This window comes from Pieris brassicae, chromosome 11, assembly GCF_905147105.1.
Source record: "Pieris brassicae chromosome 11, ilPieBrab1.1, whole genome shotgun sequence".
In the NCBI taxonomy this organism is placed as follows: domain Eukaryota; kingdom Metazoa; phylum Arthropoda; class Insecta; order Lepidoptera; family Pieridae; genus Pieris; species Pieris brassicae.
In genome coordinates this window covers 14196524-14213223 of record NC_059675.1, presented here as the reverse complement: position 1 = coordinate 14213223, position 16700 = coordinate 14196524, and the positions used below count along the sequence as shown (strand labels likewise).

Here is a 16700-nt window from a genome sequence, read left to right as displayed (position 1 = left end):
TACTTTAAGTACTTGACATTCTTCAGTATTAGAATCGAATTTTTAAACGGCATCTATTCGGCGAAAAGGCTCGCTGTTTCACACATGTGGTAACCATACGGCAATCTTGTTAGATATTTTTATTCAGTGATCCGTCCTGGTTTAAATATAGAGATTTCGTAGTGTGAAAGGGTTAGCTCATTGCAGTGATATAATAGGTATAGCGAAGGGTGGGTCGAGGTGCAGAGGTGATCTCAGCCAGGCGGAAGGGGGGCGGTGCAGGTGGCAATGCATCAGCGGGGGCAGGGGGGCCCCGGCTCCCGCGGCCCGCGCCGACTCATTGCCAAGTTCAATGCCAAGGTCATGCGCGAGCGAGTGCGATTGCGCGCCGCAATGCAGGAGCGGCCGGCAAACAGCGCGCCGTCAGTACTACGACGACAACGATGCCCATCGCATCACCTTTCTAGAAAACATTACTTTGTCAATCCGATATTCCAATAAGGGAATCACATTCCCCGTGCTTTGTTTGCAACGTGACAGATCCGTGAACAGTCTGTGTATGGCGTGCGACGGTAGCCGCAGACCAGTTATGCAATAGCTTGAATACGCCGGTAAGCTGTATGGTTAAGTTTTATGAGTTCACCTTTTCTTTACCCATCTAACATATAGATAATATTTAATTATGACAATATTGCTATACCTCTATACGGACCTGTTAAATTTTTAAATGCATATGGCGATGTTAAGTTATACGTATTACGAGTAAACACCGTTCGTAGCCATGTTTGTTCTACACACTGCGTGCTAAGTGTGTTGGGTTGGTCAATCTATCTTTTTATCTCTGAGTCATGTTATCATCATTATCATGTTGTAATCGTTTGTTTATTGAAATAAGGAAATTTATATTATTCCTTGAAATTGTGTATTTAGAGTAACGTTTAAAATTATCTTAAACGCCGCGAAAGAGGGGGGTAGTTCCACCCGTTTACCGTTTTCCGTATATGTTCTGACTTGAAAAATCAGAATTAAGATATTGTCTCAAATTACGAAAATAGGAGTCTATTAGGATGTTTTTTAGCTGAATAAAATGGCAGCCAAAATTCCTTAGACCAAGGGCATCAAGAATCGACAAAGGGACCGATACACTCGTATCCTGTTGGCGAGTTCGCAAAAAATGTCGATCTCACAAGTTCAAGGTAATCGGGTGATTCCAGCGATCGCTAGTTTGGTAGCCTTCGTTCAACTACTTTAAAATGGCTTATACAACTTAATAATACCGTGTCTATCACAGCGCTATACTAGATTTTCTATTCCCTGGGTTCGAATGCGTCTCCTAACCAGAAACCTTTCCGTCCAATAAGTAAACAATACGTGCAAAAATATAATTGACTTTGTCGTCTGAAATAAACATGTGCTCACGGGAATTCACTTTAAATTGGCTAAAATATTATGTAACCTATAAGTACTTTGGTATTTCCATCTTAGAGAAGGCATTTTATGCTTAAATTATAATCTTATTATACATAATTGGTTATGAAAACGTTTTACACTAAGCCGATGAACGTCCGTTATTATTGATGACCTGTTTTCGTCCCGAGATTATAAATCTTATGTATGTATGTCTATTTGGTTTCCATTGACCACCAATTGATGTACAATTATTTGGCTAAATAATAAAAGTATATTTTGGTTTTCAGTTACAGGAAATTCAATGAAAAAAAGTTACAGATTAAATTTTAAAGATGACAATCCAAAAAGAGTTAACTGTATTTAGTTGTTCACAGATTTAACATTTAGAAGCTTAAACCATCGTTTATGCGTTTGTAAATCAGTTAGCTAATTAGGCAATTTTATAGGTGATTTATACGTCTCAATTTTAAAGTGTCAAAAATGAATGATGCGGCTTTTGTCACAACTGTAATTCGCCTTTACGCCCATCATTTGTAAAACTGTGCAATTGGGTCAGATACACTCTGGCGATTTCACTCAAACTGTTTTCAGCTATAAAAGCTCTTTATGTATTTTGTTTCTAATCCAAAGACGATTCTCATTTTACGTAAAAATAAAACAACAATTTGACTTCTGCTTTAAAGAGATTTAACATACAAGTTTTATTTTTATATACAATATTTTGCGTCGCATTACTATTGTGTTGGCTCAAAACCAGGGCTGGGGGACTCTTCGGTTCATCAGTAACTTATTAAATTGTTAAGTAATACTCCAAAATCCATATTTTATTATTAGTATTTAACATAATTCAATTATTTATTTAATTTTCTTTCGGGTGTTAGATTCTAATTACTACTACTGAGGTTATAAATTTTATGTATGTATGGAATTTAAAACATGTACGACATCCAAAATCACTATAGTTCGGTGAGGCCAAAAATGTGACGATTGCGCAACTCACTCGAGTCTACATTACGAAACACGCAAAGCTGGACTCCGTGAGTAACCAACAAGTTTCAATGTTATCGAAATATTTAACAATGGACATATTTTGGGGCTTCCCAAATGTTACCTTGAATCACCGCAATTTGAAGCCATATTTGTGAAAATAATTGTTGCAAGAAAAAGTTTTTAAGTCGTACAAAGAAGAAAATTTCATTTAGAAATATTTCATGACATTTCGTAATATTCACGTAAAGATTTTCGACTAGATATTCAGTACCTTTTCATAAAAACTATTAAAAAATGGTCTATTATTAGGTTAATACGGTGCAGCTACACTGAAATTTATTACGAAGTTCACTTCTCGCCTGTTACAAATAAGAAGTTGTCTTTTCCAAAATTTTGCATTAATTTATCATTAATATTAGATAACATATTTCAAAATTTCTTATAATTATCAAGATACCTAAATAAAATAAATAAATAAAAAATAATTCTGGTGGTTAATCAATAGTTATTAAATATAACTATGCTGCGTTTGCCCGTTAAAAGATTTTTAACTAACCTTATGTAAATAAATAAATTAATAAGGCATCAGAGACTTTACAGATAGTATGAAACCCGAAAAAATAATAGTTTTTCCAAACGCACCGTACTCAAATGAAGTCGGTTAAAGTACCTATATTCATTCCTAGAACATACTCGCTTCATTATTAGATTTTATTTTTCTTTATTCCGGTTAAATCTAACAATTCCTTATACTAAATCATGCTTAGTTTGAACGCCATAGCTGCATATTTACTGCGTGTACTAAAGATTAGGTTTTGATTCATGTAAAAAGTTACTGTAAATGTAAAATTTATTATAAACATGTTTATACATTGCTAAATTATTATATACGTCATCAGAATAATTATAAAATGATCTATGACCAATTGGAGTCGAAATTAAACATTTAGATATTAGATTAGTACTCGCAATATCGATACGGACCTAGTGTAGGTAGCTGTTTAATTTTACAGAAATATATACAACCCTGCCAAAAGAATTATATATACATATATAGTTTAGAAAAAAACATCCTGAAGTTTCCGCTTTCATTCACTTTATCCTTAGTCATGTTTTAGTTAGGAAAAGACGTTAAATCCATTTGCTTTTAACAACAATTGTAAATTTCGCCAGCCAGAAATATTACAGAAATAGTCTTGGCTTGATTGTCCCAAACAATGAAGTAAACGATGTTTATCGTTCATTAATCAAGGTTTGCTGGATTCAGAAGTGTTACATTATTATAAACAAGGAATAACCTTCGTTTTAAATGTTTGCATGAGTATGTTTCGCTATCAACATCAGCTGACGACCGCCGCGTCACGTTGACGTTTCAATTATGGCGGACAACATGGCCGCCATGTTTATTTACCAGCCTTAGTCATAACATTTTCATAAAATATTATTCATATTGCGTTTTTAATACATCGTCAAATTATTATGTGTTTTAAACGTTGTTAGTATGTATAGGAATAGCACATAATAAAAATATAAATGATACTTCATGGTATGGTAAACTAAGAATTTGTCTATTAATATTCTATGTTAAAAACAATTATTTTACGTATTATCGGCCTTGAACTTTGATCAAGTAAAATATGTCCAACGGAAATCTTTTATGCAAAAACATTATTTTGAACTTTTAGTAACAAAAAATCTACTTATTCATAAAATAGTCCTAAACATATAAATTTTATGTTGAAAAAAAAACATCCATAGTTTGTGACGTTCATAAACAAAGAGTTTATTATTTATCTGTTAATCTAGTTACAACAGTTGATGGATCATGGAATCATTCATGGAAATTTTCTTATAAAGTAATGAAACAATAAGTATAAAGACGGAAAGTGGAGGACTGACGTTGTCGTTTCTTTGAAACATGCTCTTTTCCTCCGAACAAGTGTTAATTGTATCTGTGTCATATTTATATTACAAATATTTATTAAAAATTGTAATAAATACTACGCCCTTGGTACTAGTAATAGTCCAATCTAATTACCTACTTCAGACATGTACTTTGTACTTGACAATTGGCATTGCCATGTATGATATTTATAATTAATAATTATTTGACATTATCTTTAGGAAATATTGCGTAAGTCACTCTATAAAGTACAAAATGTCAGAAAGCTTTATAGTTAACGAATGTTTTGTCCCCTTTATCTACTGTAAAGCAAATACGAACAAATCTTTGAGTTTTAAGTATATTCACAAACAATAAACTAAGACTACAATAATGCATATTGCTACTTTAACAAAAAAAAAGTTAAACGGAGCTCGTGCTTCCCTAGATAGTCTCTGGTCTATATTCCCTGCATCGAAATCAGCACCTTCGAGTTATATGATAAACTAAACACACGATTAATGTTGATAATTCTTAAATTTTAATATCGTTTATATTATTATAATTTTTATAGCTGTAGAGACCTTGTACAAAATTGACCATAGTCACGTCAAGAAGACGCAGCCGTACGTATCGAACAATACAATATGGTCGTACTCCTAAAGAAGCCGGAACGCTTGCCATACAATAAGTTATCGTTACTATTTTATTATGATAATCATCGTTCTGAAGCCCGAAAAAGATAAAACTGTCGAAATTACCTACACAAGTCGGATCGGATATCCGTAATTGCACATCTACTTGTACATATTCCGTGTAAATAGTGGTACACATTATCGCATAGTCTGGAGAACTTCAAGTTGATGTCAAATTTGACATATGACTCTTTTTACAGAATTGCCGCGCTTCGGTGCTCCGTTTTGAAGACTTCCGCTTTCTATTGCCTGATTTTAAATGTAAGTACATATATTTCAAATTTAGAATTTGTATGATTTTACAATAGTGGAGATTGCCACGTTGGAGCCAGTAAGCAATAAACTTTAATAAGTTGACCATACTGGGGAAAAACGGTATTTTCTGCCCTTTAATAGTGAATTAAGTTCATAGTTGCACTGTTAAATGTATGAACGAGTCTACACTCGCTAATAATATCCAGCTTCATTAATCGTCCGTCACAAAATAACTCTACGTATATAACAATAGTGTAAGAGCCACTGTATCGCCTAAACGTGATCCAAAGTAGAAATATATGAACAGTTCAAGTGCACAACTCTTAGTTTTATCGATAGCAAAGCATACGCTGAAATTCTAAAGATTATCTCAAACAATATCGTTTAATTACGATTTTGTATATGTAAATTTTTTCTATTGTTTTGACTCCATCCCAACTTAAAGATTGTTCGTGTTTAATAAACGTGTTTTAGTTCATACCAGTAACACTTACTTCCGTAGGTTTATAAAATAAAGGATATAATTAATAGTAATATATAAATATAATTAATAACTAAAATAAAAGCTTTTATATTGTGTAACTGTATATATCCCAAGACACGTTTCGCTCTTTGGCTAAATCTTGTTAGTGTGTGTAAATGTTACATATGTGGTCGTGTGCAGCTTGCACATGCGCTGGGAGGGGCACGGCCATGGCCACCGAGACCTTGAACGCGCCTAGTAACAACGACGGGTTATTTTTGTTCCACTCAAAGCACATTTCGTTGGGAAATTAACTAGAAAATTGTATCTGTAGATAGAGATGTGTACCTTTGAATTGCGTCAGGCCAGCGCACAGAGTATAATTAATTCTGGATTTATAATATAAAGGTTGTTGCAGTACTAGTAACGTTGTTATAAATGGGGCATGTTAGAAGGAAAAATCGATATGAAGCTGGATTAGGTCACTCTCATAACTAAGAAGTAAAAAAATAGTTTACTACCTATTCTCAGACCTTCCTGACAAGCACTATCTTCATAATAATCGGAGACTACACTAAGGCATTAGAATGTTATTTTATTAACACTTGATAATTGAAACATATATATATATATATATATAACATAAATTATTAAGTCGACATTATCGCTAAGAAGCGATCTCTTCCAGGCAACTCTAGAAAGGAAAAATAAATACCTACTAAGGGTAGTTTATTGTAATTAATATATTGTATCTTTTTCGTAAAAAAATGAGAGAGAGAAAAAATCCCTGGACATAATGTCAGGGAGTACAGTATTAACAATCATGAATCCCAATTAATGCTAGGTTCCAATTGTTATAAATATATACATTTTATTGCGGTAGAATTCTTAGGTTAATTGTAAGTTGCAGGCACGAGCTGCCTCAAATAATTATGTAATAATATCTCTTGTATATTACATAAATATAGAAGTGACCGGAAGCCCCTTGAAGACGTTTAAAAGAGTTTCTATATAATAAATTATCAGTAAACATGACATTTGTTTTTACACTTTAAAAATAGAACTGCCCTTTGCTTTATAAATAGCAACTGTATTGATTACGTCATTTATAATTTGCACCCACTCTGTTCTATTTTTGACGTTTACATTTAGGGCGATTATTTAATAGCATATAATCCAGCTTTTAGTAGGACAACTGACAGATGACATAGTGTTATGACATGACAAATGTAAGAGTCTTTTAAAAAGTTGAGACTCGCTGACGCCTTCTGTATAGCACTCGAAAAGCAGGTAATAACTACACGCTTTAAAGTTTAATTTTATACTAGCGGACTCAGTAGTACTGTACTCACGTCTTAAATAAAAAACACACTAAAAATCGTCAGATTAATCAGGAGTTTCGATACATAGGACAGAATATTTAGAAAAAAAATTGGTAATTGAATGTGTAGTTCGCGTAAAGCAAAGACAATTTTATTTACATCATGGAGTTATATACTAATATAAATATTTACATATACCATACAATATAATCTATATGCCTTTGCCTCACTAAATAACGTACGATATTACGAATTTAATTTACTATTTTAATTAACGAGCAGTGTTGACCTAGTGACTGAATAGAGCGTCCCTCATCCCTGAGGTCGTACGTTCGACCCGGCAGGGCATCAATAGACTTTTCTATGCGCCTTTATTTTACGCTCGAACGATGAAGGAAATCATCGTCACACCGGCGAGTCTTAGACCCAAAAGGTGGACGGCGTGTATCAGGCACAGGGAGCTGATCACCTACTTGTCTGTTAGGCCCAGACCTAAAAACCTTGTAGCGCCATTGTTTTTTTTTTAACTCACAAAACTATTTTTGTAGGGTATTTGTACATATAGAGAAATCTGAGGCCAGGACCTAGAGGTTGTATCACCATTGTATTATAACTGTACGCTTATAATCTCTGTACAATAAATATATTGGTACAGGACAGGCAAATATCATTGGACCTATTCGTGTTTTTTATACAAAATGTTTTACTTATGTTCGACTTTGGTTACTTATTAACATTTAAACCGATTCATTAATATCTTGCAAAAGCGTCACGTGTTATGAGAATAAAATATAATGAACGCCGATGTTCCCATAGTTAAGACTTAATGGATAGTTTCCTTAACTCACGACGACTCTTGCTCCTTATATACGTCGCACAAGGAAAGCTAACACATTTTTGTAATGTTACTGCATTTTATTCATGGTTCACTTAAATATGAATGTCATTGAACACTTAAAAGTTTTATTTTTTATAAAACAACCTCAAATTTATTTTGGTAAAAGAAATATATATTATGTCTACTTTGTTCGTTTGCTAGTTAATAATAGGCTTTTTTTAATTGTTTATTATTATTAAAATAACCCAAAATATGCATCGAGACTTAATCATAATTTGTAGGTGAACTCTTATGTCTGCCAATCCGACATTTTGTTTTGTAAGGCATCGATCGAACCGTTGATTTTCATGTAAGCGTTTGTCCACAAAGCCACAGAATGAGTAGATATTTCTACTATCTCTCTCTTATTTAATATAGTATATTATTTCGCGACAATCTGGATGTTTTCGTATTTAAAAAATAGCTGCCCCCGCGACGTTTCGCCTCAATATTATGATTTACTAAGCCTAAATTTTCAGTAGCTACATGTAGCAACAAATTTTGCAACACCCTTTTTATATTTTTTCCAATTTTTCTCCACATAAACACCTTCCTCAGAGTTCCAGGAATAATCAAAAAAATAAACGAATTTGTCCTCCGTCTTACGATTCATTTTTATTTATATAGATAATAAGATATCCTGTATAGATTAGTGATATGTTAAAAAGGGCCTATACAAATTGTAACAAATATTTTATATACCACTATGGTGTATCAGATGTCCAGCGAGTATTCGAGGTCGTTCAGTATAATTAACAACTTACCCGCATGTTAATTGAAGATAGGGTTGCATTCAATGGCGAAGCGAAATGTCTTTGTAATATGCCAAACAGCTAACACGATTTGAAATTGCTGACTCAACACGTTTATGTGTAACCTAAGTATTAGTATAGTTTCATAGTCGACAATTGGAAAAAAACATAGGTAATTATTTCGTCAAATCAATGCAAAGGTGCACTACAAGAGCTTATAAATCTTAAATAAGGAATTTAGCTTTTTTTTGTAAACAAATATCTGCGTTGTTTTTATGAATCTATTTCCGAAATTATTTGCGCCCATAAGAAACCCATTGACGCACTCTCCTAACCAGAAACATTACTGTTATAAAAGGCTTTTCGTAAGGCAAAGACTATAACTACGTAGGCCTCGTGGACGAGTGGCGCCAGAACCGGAAGACCAAAACCTAAGTTATAAATAGGCTTTTGCGTCATCTGCCCACGCGGGGTGTTCCCGGGCGACAAGTGCGCAGGCGTCCGCCCACTTAAATGTCGAAGGGCATCCCGGATCCCTGGATCCTAGGACTCACGAAGCGCTAAATTGATTTCCTGACTCGTGTAGATTTATGTAACCGTGAACTTTGACTTTTACAAGTATGCTTTTAAAATTGAATTGTGTTTATTGTGTGACAAGAAACTTCATAGAGTGGAGGTATTATTTTGATTATTATATAATTAAGGTATGGAATTATTTTTCGAAGACCAACCGGACGCCAATTCTCATACAAAGGCTTTCACTGAACAAAGGGACAAAGCCCGCCCGTGAAATGTTCCTGGCTTTTTCAGAAGTAGACTTTTTTCTTTAATTATGTCTGATTACTAATTTCATTATAAGTAATGTTTAAATCAAATAGATTTATCAGAATAGATTTTGATTAAGTTCCATTTCACTGCTAAATATATAAAGGTGGATGAATATTTAAAATTTGACTCAAACTTTGTGGAATTTCTTTTGTGAAATTATAATTACAATTATATAACATGTATACCTGAAATCTAATCGTTTAATTAGTCAATTGTAATACAACGAAATTTAATTCATCCCGTCAGCCCTTTTATCACGTGAAGATTTACTTTAGCTAAATGGAAGTAATTAATTTTACCAGACAGCTGTTGGGATGTAGCCCCAATTTGTCCTGGTCTAATTCATTTGCGCGTACATAGGACGAAGTTATTGAGTTTCTTAAAACAATTTTGGACTAAGATGAATGTTTTGTGTTAGTTTTCTTCGGTTTCTATTTCCTAAAAAATCCTCATTGATTTTAGTACGTTCGAAGGTTCAATGGATCTGCCATTTAATGAGTCTCCATGTCTTCAGACGTAAGATGCTGCAGCCACTGTTGATCCGTGACCAATAGTGACCATTGCATAATAGAAATATATTTAAATGTTAAATTGCACATTTGTATTTTTTGGTCTAGTTTGTCTTTTACTTTTTAAGTTATTTTCTCTGTGTCATTTTAATGTTTCCCTTAAAATTTTGTACACACTTGTCATTGATGCATGTAGTATTGCGTTTTTGTATGAGGTGTGTTCCCTGCAAGTGATTGGACATTTGCTTCAAAAAAATTATATAAGAAAACTTTTATATAATTTAATTTGCTTAGCTAGTACTAATTTATTTTAATAAAATGCAAGCAATCGGGTCTATGACCTCTATACCCGCCAAGGCCATTGACACCTGTCAGATTTATCACGAAACAAAGGAGTAAGTCTGCTGTCCATTAGTTATTGTCAAATTTATTTATTGTATACAGAAAAAAAAATAAGTTTACAAGTGAAGTGGATACATAAACTGGACACAGTCTTTCTGATCATCAGAAAGTCGAACAGATTCAAAACTTTATACTAAAATACGCGTTCGTAACAAAATGCATTTTATTTGTGGAAAAGTTTTTAAATACAGATAACGAACGCGATCTAAAATTGAAACTACATGCAAACCATTAAGTTGACACTGTTGTAGTGGTTATATGTTGCACATACTTGAGAATTATATTTTATTATGTTATCATTAAGAAGTTTATCGCGTTTTATATAAGTACTAGGTTGGAAGACATTTTCGCTACCTGTCATTTTCGATTTAATTTTCGCACTAAACGAACAAATTACTTACAGATAATATAATATTCTATACCTATTTTTAATAATTTAAAGCTTAAACTTAAATTAAAGAGCGTGGGAGTCGTTCAAAGACGGCCATTTAGTCAATGAATGGGATTTCTGCAAACAGGATTTTATCTTATTATTATTTTTCAGGAAGCTCACCTCAGTCACATTGCCAGAAGGCTCGCCAGTGCGTTGTCGGCCTATTAAGAATTGGTACGCTCTTCTCTTTAAGTTGTTTTGTTCGAATTGGTTCGAAAATACTTGGACAGCTGGTTCCACATAGTGGTGGTACGCACCAAAACTGCCCTAAAAAACCCTTCAGTTGTGGAAAGACGGACATCGACGTCTATGGCTGAATAATAAGCGTCGATAAACTAGATAGAGTACGTGATTGCATACATATCTTATAATTTATGCATTGTAATCAAATTATGCCACATGACTCATAGGAAAAATGTAAAGTTAATATTACCTTGAACATTATAAGCACCATCTAAGAGCATTGTGGCTATTTTTATAACCCACCTGTTTGTCGGTTCAGCTTTCCCTGCCAAAATCCCAGATGAAATTAATTACTTATTATGAATGGAAATGTTTAACGCCACATAATGTGTACTATATCTGCTAATCCCGAGCATCAGGGGTTTGATGAAGTTAGTTTAGGTTTCAATTTTTCCCTCGCCAGCCTATGTTCTAATATAATTGTGTATGTGTGTATAATTTGTTATGTCATATTATCTTATATAATTTTATACATACGTTGTTTTAGAATTTATAAATACATACTAAAAAAATGTTATTTTTGTGGGTAAATCGGAAACTCTGCAAATATATAATAGGTGACACATCGCTAAAATATTTATGACATGAGCAAGAGTCCACAATGAGGCTTGCTCATGTCATGGTTATGGGAATTCACATACAATGCCTTTTCTACCTTTGGCTAGATTCATTAAAATTTGATTAATTTCTGTGACAAATAATAAATTAATAAGAAAAAAAATGATAACAATGATATTTTAAAGATTATAATTAATACCTACACGGTATCATTGTAATAATGTTTTGGCATTAATGACGTGACGGAAATAACTAAGTGCGTCTTGCTCCCTTAGCAAACACAGCTCTAATAAAAATCCTTTATTCTAAAAAAAATGGTCTACAATTAACAGAATAAACACTGAAGCATTTCCGAATCAATTCTAGTTAGGGTCCTTCAAGAAAAGAGCGTACCAATTTTTAAAAGGCCGGCAGCGCAATATGCGAGCCTTCTAGCTATGTACGTGTCCATAGGCGGAGGCATTACTTAACAACAGGTGAGCCTCCTGCCTGCTTGTCTCCTATTATAGAAATAAAATATATATAAATATAATTTTTTTCAGACATCCGCAGATTAGCTGTTCCTCGGCCATAGCGGAACACCAGATGTAAGTAAATTTTTATTTAATAATTACCTGAAAACTTGTTGATTGTTATTCTCATTATTTCGGTTTTTTTTCTATTAGACTCTTATTTAAAATAGCTTTCATACATTGTTCCTTCGAAACAAAACAACTCCCGCGACTCATGTATTGTTAAATAACTTTGAGGTATAAGACAGGCAAATCTGTGCATAAAAATAATAATTATTGAAAATACAAATTCTAGTAGAATTTGGGCTGACGTCAATTTACTCGGTTTAATGCGATTCTATTGAAGAATCATAATGTTCATCTATTATACATAATGAATAGTATATAATATTTACATAAATAATAGTATATGCATCGTAATTATTTAATAGTCCTAGGTGTACACGTGTATATATAAGCGGTGATGTCACACATGGCCAATATTGATAAGATACGTTCATCAAATATTTCGATCACTTAAGTGAAAGTTGTTTTCTTCAGAATCAATACTATATTGCCATTATCATTGTGATAATTAAATATAGAAAAGTAAATCATTTTAACCTCAAACTACATTTAAAACTATGAATTTTTGACTCATATGAGTTTACATCATAAATACATACTACACACTATCAAAATTTACTAGATTGCATTTATTTTTATACAACGTAAATACTAAATGTTATCTTTAAATACGCAAAGTAACAAAAAACAAAATGGTATAGAATACAAAAAACAATGACGTATTTTTTAGTGGCCAATGCGTGCGTCACACACACACAGATGTCCTTGGTTAAATTCCTGGCCGTCATTGGTTTGAGTTTGTAAACAGGCTGATCGCGAAAATGACTTCAAACAATGAATATCGCATAGGTCTTACTGACCCAGTATATCTGTAAACAGGTAGCAATACAAAGTAGATACATGACGTAGATAAGACAATATTCCACAACAACCGATTTGCACGTGTCTAACGTACGTAAGAATGTGTGCGTGCGCCAAGGTCAGGGTTGGCACGTGGGGAGGCCGACCCTACTTTTCCACCCTTTCTACAGCTGCCCGTCTTCTTACCTATTTATTATATAAAACTTTTTTATTATATTATATTTAACATTGCTAGCTACTCTTTTGTTTAGTTAATAAATTGTATTTAAAATAGTTTGTTGCCTATTTGAGACAAAGTAGAATTAAATGTTGTATTAAACATTACTACATAATACATATATACTAATTTTTATATTGTTTAAAAAAGCAATAAAAATTGAATTATCATAAAAATATTCTTGACGCAAATTTTGACGTCATAACTTATTGTTTCATAATCGATTTAATACACTTGTTTATAGCGCTTGAACCCCTATTTATAAAATACCTATTGAAACGTATTATCATTTACGAAAGTATGATATTTAAATTTGCATACATTTTTGGTCTTGACATAAGTGTATAGGCATGTCAAAATTGAGTACATACTATTTAACTTACGTTGTCTCGTTTTATAACAGCGTTTACACAGGATTTTAGAAAGAGACAAACACATTGAGGTTGTTTAGAACTTAAATCATATTAAAAAATATGATTGCAATATGTTGCCTTTACCAATATTCTTATTAAATATATACCTAATTATTAGAACCGTGCAACGTTTTTTTTTAATGTACTATTTAATGGACATGAACGAGTTTTCCTAACCTAAAGTATTGTAAAGCATTCGAAACATCCATTTAGTTTACAATGTAATCAATTTACGTTTTAGTCCGTTGAATATATAACTACTTTAAATGTTTTAGCAAGTATTGTAGTGACATCTTGAATTTTGAAAGGTCTATGTTAAGCTTGGGGAAAGTTAAAAGTTACGTTAGTTCTGTAACTGTTACATAGGTGGCACTGCAATCCCTGTAATCATGTCAATGGAAGTAATAGATGGCGCTACTAAGCAAATATTTATCAAAATTTTCTCTTTATTGCAATTTGAAATTAATACTGATGGACTGTGTAATTAAGTGATTATAAAATCATATGTGTAATTACAATTTTTTAAAGAGATATGTCGTCGAATGCAGTGTTATAAAGTAAATGTTACTTTGATACAAGTTTGCTCGAAGTTTATTTATATTGCTTACTAATATAATTAATTACAATTATTTAACTTATCTAACTGAATGTTATTACACGAGAATTGTGTCCGTATATATCGTGTTACATATTGTACTCGGCAAAGATCAGGATTCATTTCCTAAGGTCGTGTTTCCTGGTCTGTGAAAAGAAGATAAGAAGATAGGGCTATCGAACAACCGGGTGCCACGCTGTGCTCTCTCGGGATAGATGCGAGTGAACACAGCTGGTGGTATCTCAGTTGTTCCTTAGTTCACTCCGCTCAGCTCATCAATGAAGCCTTGAAAACGGAAGACGTCAGACAATTGAGGAGATGGCTGTTATATCCTGTGTTGTGGACTTTCTCGTGAACGAACTTGAAACGAGACACGACAAAGCAAAACTTGACAAACACCTTATCTAAATATTCGGAAGCCTACTTTAATGTGAAAGATTAAATTAGACAAGATAAAATGTATTAATTGAATTGTAGAAATTGGCATTATCTTAATACAATAATCATACATTTATGGTTGATGTTAAATTAAGTATGTTTATTTATTGAGTTTATCACATCATACATAATGCTATATCTACATATAATATATATGATAATTTTGGTAAACATGAATGTTAGAAATTTTATAAGCATTAAATTTTAAAAAAATATTATTTTTAAATGTTGTTAAATTGTATATTACATAGAATGGGTTTAAATCAATTATGAAACAGTTAATAAAACATTTCTTTACTAATTTTATTCTCGTCCTTTATCGTGCATCGATTCAAATAGATAATATCGTGTAATACAAACATGATTTATTCAACAATTGATAAAATGAAATATTTAAATTTAGCCATCTATGATTCTTGACCATGTCTTTCTGTATTCTTTGCTCGCTCGCTTTGTTTCTACACATTTTTTTTAAAGTTTTAACAATCAAGTAGATATAAAATACGGGGTTTGAACTCAAGCCCTCGATCGCCCTTCACGACAAAAATTCCGGTAGGAGGTCCCGATGTCCTGACAGATCCGGATGATCCAATCATGACAGCAAATAACAAATTCGTTCGGACACTCGCGAGCCCTCTGGCATTGAGAGTGTATATGGGCGGCGGCAATGGAAAGTCTACCTTAGATAGGTTAAAACCAGGAAAGACTTGGACCTCCACTTCACTCCAGTGAGCTTCAGCCTATAAATTATAATCAAGTTATTAATGACATGGAGCACGCAGTGCCAACGAGAAATTGTCGTAAGTTACAAGTGAAAGTATGTGCGCATACTGCCTTCATTGAGTAAAGATTTTATTTTCGTTTTATTAACATTGAGTCGTAGTAAAAATCTTGTATGATTATAACTCCATTCTTCTATGAGTCAGAAATTCACATGTATTGATCGGTATTAAAATAATTTGTAGAAACAATCAAATAGAAATTGAATTAATCAAATAATAAATGAAATTTAACACTTACTAGAATGAAGTTCTAGTTTAGCTTGCGTAATTACTAATTAATGTGTTTTTAACGTGAAGAACTAGTCGCTAACATTCATTTATTTTCTAAACGTCTTAAATCAAATTGTTTTAGAAACTGATACGGATTATAAATTAAAAATTATAATTTGACGTTTCCGAAAATCTAGTAAAATTCTAAAAGTAAAGGATTTTTTGTAAGATTATTGATTGTTATACTGATATATAATAACGTTATATTATTATTTATATTACTAAATCAATAAAGTATGTAAAGTATCGAAGGCCTTGTTGAATTGTTAAAATTTTATTTAAAGGAAAACTCTTCGCAAATCCAATTCTAGTGAAAGTTGTTATGAGAACTTGTAACACATTTCAAGTTGATGTAAATACCGTAAGTTGAGTTACATTTACGTATAGTTATAGGCTGTGAGAGGCCGACAGGGGTTATATGATAGCAGTTTTGAGACGAAAGCCCTTTTTCTATTTTGTGTTACGCAGTTTGCCTTCGAAGCTAACGAAATATGTTAGCCCAATCAAAGGCAAATGCAGCCTGGAAATTATAAAAATAAGGAGATGGTCTCCAAACCCAACATCATGGGGAAAGTCAAAATACTCCTCTAGACTTACGGACTTTTATAGGACGTCAAGGCAGCTTGTATAAATTTAATTTAATAAATTTATAATGTAAGGTAACAGGTATATAAACAGGAATTTATTATATTTAAATTACTCAATGAATCAATGCTTTACTCAACAGAGAGACTGACTCTAAAGTGTTATTTGTATATATTTTTTTCTATAGATTTTACTTTATTTATTGTTCCATTAAGTGAGACCTGGAAGAAATCGCTTGATAGCGATATGGCCGCCCGTTGTCTAATTACTTATGTAACCTGTTTTTTTATATGTATTTCTTTGTATAAGGTAGCGAAGTGTAAATATAAAATAAAAATTTAACAATTAAAATGATAGATAAAA

At 32.5% G+C, this 16700-nt stretch overlaps 1 long non-coding RNA gene across 1 annotated transcript in view; it reads left to right on the top strand.

The window, feature by feature from the left end:
- Nucleotides 1-334: 334 nt before the first annotated feature.
- The window catches only part of LOC123716298, a 29423-nt gene continuing 13057 nt past the window's right edge, over nucleotides 335-16700 (top strand). Inside the window, exons 1-3 of the long non-coding RNA XR_006754553.1 lie at nucleotides 335-590; nucleotides 5157-5217; nucleotides 12141-12185. This is a non-coding gene — a long non-coding RNA (uncharacterized LOC123716298). The remainder of the gene's footprint in view (nucleotides 591-5156; nucleotides 5218-12140; nucleotides 12186-16700) is intronic.